Genomic DNA, 6,000 nt, shown 5'->3' on the forward strand with positions numbered 1-6,000 from the left:
TATCTTATTTTGAAGTAAAAAAACAAAATGGGAACAAATACAATATTTGTATTTGCATGTGGCCTGCGGGCCGTAGTTTGAGGACCCCTGCTCTACAGGTTATACTTTTCTAATCCCCAAGAGTTCAGTTCTCCCAACAGATAGGACTTGTAGAACTTGCATGTTAATGACAATAATCTTGCATTCAGTGGTAGCTTTTGTTTCCTCTATAGCCTCATTGTAAACTTCTCATTATTGTCCAGATATCCTACTGCACTGCCATGACTCAAATTTGGTCACTTACTGAGTACAGAAAAGTGACAGACTATTACAAAGTAGCTGGTTTGAGAAAGGACGAGTTTAAGCATCCAAACAAGGTCATTTGGTGCCACTAGAACTCCTGGGGGAGTTAAAAACTCAGATTTATTGGGATGATATCTTTCTTCCTAGAAATGTCTGTTTCCTCTTTTAGCTTATTTTCTCCTAAGAGATGAATTCTCTGTCAAACTGGTTCCAAATCTCTTATGTTTGAAAGATGCCATATACAAGTGCTGATGGTCATCAGGTTGTGGTCATATCTGAGTATGTAGTAGAACCGAAACTGGTAGCTCAGGCAAATGAATTATGCTTATATACATCCTGGCCACACCCCAGAAACCAGACACTTGAGTATTGAAATGCAGTCATGCTGTCTATGCCTTAAGAAGAGGAAAGAAGAAGAAAATATGAAGGGGTACTGCCCTCTCCATAAAGATAATTCAAGTGTGGGTTCCAAAATATAAGGGGGAGAATCACATTTGTTGTTTTGGCTTTTGCAAACAGCAGAAAATGCCATTCTCAACTGAATTAAATGATGAGGAGGTGCTTTTCTCACCTAAGAAGTCCAGAGGTAGGCAACTTCATACTAATTCATTAGGGATCATTTCTATCTTTCTTCTCTGCCAGTCTCAGCATAGGCTGGCTTGCCTCTGAGTCAGAAGATAGCTGCTGCAGCTCTAGGTCTTTGTATTCTCACCACAACATCTGGAGGTGGAGAAAGAAACCTGCTTTTAAAAATATTAAATTTCCCAAGTAGCTCCTTAGCAAGTTCTCTTTATATTTCATTTGCCAAATTGACATCATGTGTCCATACTTGAACCAAGGAAATGGGAACATTGCTGTTGACAGAAGGACATTCTGGAGTCTCCAGGGAAAAGTCTGGATAATTGAACAAAACACAGGGTTTTGCTAGCAAGGAAAAAGGTAGGAAGTGGCAAAGAGCAGGCCCTGACATTAAAATGAACCTCATGTTACAGAGAATCTTCTAAAATCCTATAAAGAATATTATAACTATTAAAATGATAAAAAAGAATAACAACAATCCTGCCTTTCAAATTAGTTTCATTTTACAAACTTCACTCTAGTCTTTGTCCACATGCACTTTTACATAGTTGAAATCTTAATGTCTCAGTCTATGTTTATCATCTATACTAATAAAAGGGTAATATGCTAATTAGGGTGGACATCTTCCGGACATCCATCTGGACGTCCATCTGGATAAAGCCACAGCGGCTGCGAGGCCCGAGGCTCAGGCAGCTGTGAGCCCTGGCAGCCCCTGTGGCCAGCAGTGGCAGCAGCAGCAGGGTGATGGGGGCAGCGCCTTCCCCTGATCATCCCAGTCACCTCCCACAGAGGGAGGCCAGACTGTGGCCGTCAGTAGGACATCCCCTGAGGGCTCCCAGACTGTGAGAGGGGGCAGGTCAGGCTGAGGGACCCCCCCCCACCCCCCGCAGTGCACGAATTTTCATGCACTGGGCCTCTAGTGTAAAATAATTGTGAATAATATTTGGATACATTTTACATTATTGTCTTCATCTTTAATAATCAAATTCTCTTTTATTGAATTGATATAACATTTTAATCCATTCTCTATCATTTGAATCTCTTCTTTTTTTCCTCCCAGGGTATTAATTGTTATTTTTAATCTTGGTAAGAGAAATAAAATTAGTAAAGGACTATTGGGTACCCTCTAAACTAGGGGTAGAGAACCATTTTTCTGCCAAGGGCCATTTTGATATTTATAACATAATTCGTGGGCCATACAAAATATCAATTTAAAAATTAGTCTGCTGTATTGGTCAAACATTTATTTTTAATTTTTAAATTTTGAACAGCAATATAAAGCTATGTAAATAAGTTCATCACTTTTTTAAATGTACTTTTTATTGTTGATAGCATTACAGATATCTCCTATTTCCCCCTCCCCACCATTCCCCCCCTTCTTCCCAGCCCCTGTCCCCACCCCCCCACCCCTGCACGCCAGGGTCTTCACTACCCTATTGCCTGTGTCCATGGCTTATGCATATATGTACACTAGAAGCCCCATGCACAGATTCGTGCACTGGTGGGGAGCGTGGCCTGTGGGGATTGCCCACTGTGGGAGCACCCCTCATCCTAGTCAGCCTAGCAGTGCTCCCACTGTGAGAGTGCACTGACCACCAGGGGGCAGCTCCTGTGTTGAGCGTCTGCCCCCTGGTGGTCAGCGTGCATCATAGTGACTGGTCGACCAATCGTTTCCTCGTTCGGTGGCTGGGCTTTTATTATATAGGATGGTCAAACATTTAAATAACTCACCCCTAATGTCCTGGCAGGTCCAGAGCAAATGATTTCGCAGATCAGGCCTTATACGGCCCAGGAACTGGATGTTCCCCACCCCTGCTAAACCAAGGTTTCTAAGTCTCAGCACTATTGAAATTTTGGAGGGGTCTTTTCTTATTATTAATATCACTGCAATAAACCTTTAAAGGGATATTTATATTAACTAACAGGAAAAATGATGGCAAAGAGCTGAAAAATCATTAGACTTGGAGTTGGAGACCGGAGTTTTGTTAACCTCGCTACATGCTTGCTGTGCACCCTTGACTGGTTTATCAATCTCTTGGGCCTCAGTTTCCTTACTTGGAAAAGATAAAGTTAGAATAAAACTTTAAGATCATTTACAGCTCCAGTTGTCCACAATTTTATGAATTCTAAGATCCTGTGAACAGCCTAAGTGCTTGGGCCTCAGGCTAGAATACTTAACAGAGGCCCAGAGATTGAAAACTGGTGGTAGAAACCTTGGGTTTAGCCAGCACATTTAATGTAAAGTGAACGCAAATACATTTTCGATGGAGCATGCACTATCCATTTTGGCCACAGTTTTTTCGAGTTTTTGGTGTTCTTCACTAGTTTCCTTTACCCTTCCCTAGTATCTATTTTGCCCCTGAAGGGCTTTGAGTTTGCATTCTCTGGAAGAGATGAGACTGTGACAATGAAATGAATCACTCACCTGAACACAGCACCCAGGTTTCCATGGAAGTCTTCTTTCAGAGCATTGTGAAAGGCAGCCTTAGTCCTTCGCAAGATCCAGCGATGCTTTCCCTGTTATGCACATAAACACCTTGTCAGGCACCAGAGACAGGTTGGAGAGGATGATTGATGGGAGTGGGCTTGTGAAATCACACCTGCTGTCACAGCAGATGGGGAGAAAAGTCGGGAATAACCTGTGGAATTGCTGATCCTTTTTGAAAATTCACTCCTGAAAACATTATTTTAGCTTTTTTTACGTACTTTAGAAAGAGCCAGTATCACAAACCAGACTCTAGGGGAGTGAGTACCGAGTTGTCAGGAGTGTAACTTCAATAAATTAGCAAGGAGCCTTCATCAAACCAGGTGAACTGGTGCTTAAGCTCTGGGGTGGTGAAGCAACCCTCTCTTTGCCAAACAATAAAAAAATGTCATCCAAGCTGGAATTTCTGGCTGGCTGCCCACTGGGCATATAAGCCTGTCCTCAGTAAATGCTACCCCAGTCCATGCACAGCATTGCTGTTGCAGCACAGAATGTATCCTGGAGAGGAAAAAAAGAGATGAACTAGACTTTGTCCAGAGCAAACCAATGAATGGGCCGTGGGAAACCTGGGCCATTTACAACAGCAGGGACTCCATGGGGAAGTGCTCTGAGTTCTCAGTTTTGACCTCATTTCATGTGGGCTCTATCCCGCACAACTTTTATGCTACCCTAATTTTACCTGACATACATTTAAAAATTATTCAGCAACTAGTTATTGAGTGCCCACCATGTTTACTGCACTGTTTTATGGAAGGTACAAAGAAGTGCGTTTGGGTGAGTAGAAAATGCACCTGTGCTAAACTAGGAAGCAAGGAAGAGTTTAACAGGACTAGGCAGCAGGCTGCAAGAGAATAGCTTCAAGGTCAGATATGATCAAACGCAAATGAGCCTTCAGACAGAGCTGTGTGTGGGGAGAAGGTAAAGGCACAGCATTCGAGTGGAACAGGAAGACTTTCCAGAGAAGCTGGGAATTGATTTGGGGCCTACAGTGCATAGGAGCGAGGCCTGAGCTAGGGTGTGGTGAGGGAGAACAGTTCACCTACCAGAGTCCAAAGCCTCAGACACTTCATTCCTTCATTCATCCATTCGTCCTGCTCATTCAACAAATAGTCATTGAGCATTGATTCTATTCCAGGCCTGTTGTAGGCCCTAGAACACAGTGCATAATCATGGCATACAGATCTCCGCTCTGATAGAAAGAGGTGGAGGATAAAACCAACTAACAAAGGAAAGTCTCAGGTGGTGGTGAGCATTCTGCAGGGAGGTGGAATTGGGTGATGTGACAGTGATTGGGTGTCAACAATAGGGTAGGTGCTTTCTTTGCGTTTCTGAAGAGGTGATGGCTAAGCTCATATCTGAACAGCAAAAAGCAGCCAACCATGCAAAGGTCAGGGAAGAGCATTCCCTGCAGAGGGAACAGCTGGTGCATGTTCCCCGGGACGGGAACATGTTTGGCACATTTGAGAAGGCCAGTGTCGTTGGAATGTAGTGGATGACGTGAGGGGTGCAACAAGGTGAGGCTGCGGAGGCAATATGCCAGGTGGCGTAGGAGTTTGTATTTTATTCTAAGTGGGATGGAAGCATTTTGAGGCTTAAGAAGAGAAATGCTGTGTCTGATATGCAGGTCCCTCTGGCTGCTGCAGGAGAATGGGCCACAACAGGAGTGAGAGAGGAAGCAGCGACCAGTACAGAGGCCACTGTGGCAACCGAGGAGCGCATTGATGATTCTCTGGATTCTAGTGGTGGTGCTGGAGGTTGGGGAGAAATGGCTACATTTGGGTTACATTTTAGATATTGAGTTGATAGGACTTACCAGTAGATTAGATATGGGCATGAAGAAAATGGAGTTGCTAAAACAGTGACAGAAATGGACTCATTTATTGAGAATGCACCGGTTTCTCTGAAATGCTTGTGGAACCTCCATCACAGCACTGAGCTCGCCAAACAAAAATAAGCACGTTGTGGAAATAAGTGAAGAACGATGCAATAAGAAAACCGAAGGAGCTTGCTGTAGCAGAGGAGTCAGCCTCTGTCGCTTGGTTTTTGGCAGAGCCTTAGAGTTAGGCAGAGGTTCAAGAGTGGGCAGCCTATGGTGGCAAAAAGAGGCTTCAGGCACGGCCCAATGGGAGGTTGGCATGGGGAACTGTAGACGTGCCCCTAGAAGTGGGGCAAATATGTGATGGTTAAGGGTACTTGTCTGGCTTTCTGTGATTGGCCCTGAGTTGGAAGTGGGGACAAAAATTAGGGAAGCTGTCAGTTATTAATCAAGCCCTGGTTATTTGGGGCCGATATTATGTAAGCTGTTTTTTAGCTTCCTGATTGTCACGAGAGACAGCAATCTCTGCTTTTGAAAGTCTGACTTGGACCAAGCTGGCTGCCTGGGTTGTTTGTAGATAAGGGGCTGGATTCTAGGGCAGGTTGTGGCATATTGTGGGACTAAGTTCTATTTTTATATATGGTCTGGCCTGGCCACCTTATGATTGTGTTTTCAGTCTCTCAATGTCTTGATATACTTGTTTTTATTTCAAAGCAGGTTATAAATTTCTATATATTTCTTCAAGCTCCTGCAAGTTTTATATCTCCTCATGTCTTCATTGTTCCCTGTGTATACCTCAGTTTTCCATTGGAAACTAGACTGTCCTTCAATGGTTCAT

Source organism: Myotis brandtii, unplaced genomic scaffold (assembly GCF_000412655.1).
Source record: "Myotis brandtii unplaced genomic scaffold, ASM41265v1 scaffold46, whole genome shotgun sequence".
Taxonomy (NCBI): Eukaryota; Metazoa; Chordata; class Mammalia; order Chiroptera; family Vespertilionidae; genus Myotis; species Myotis brandtii.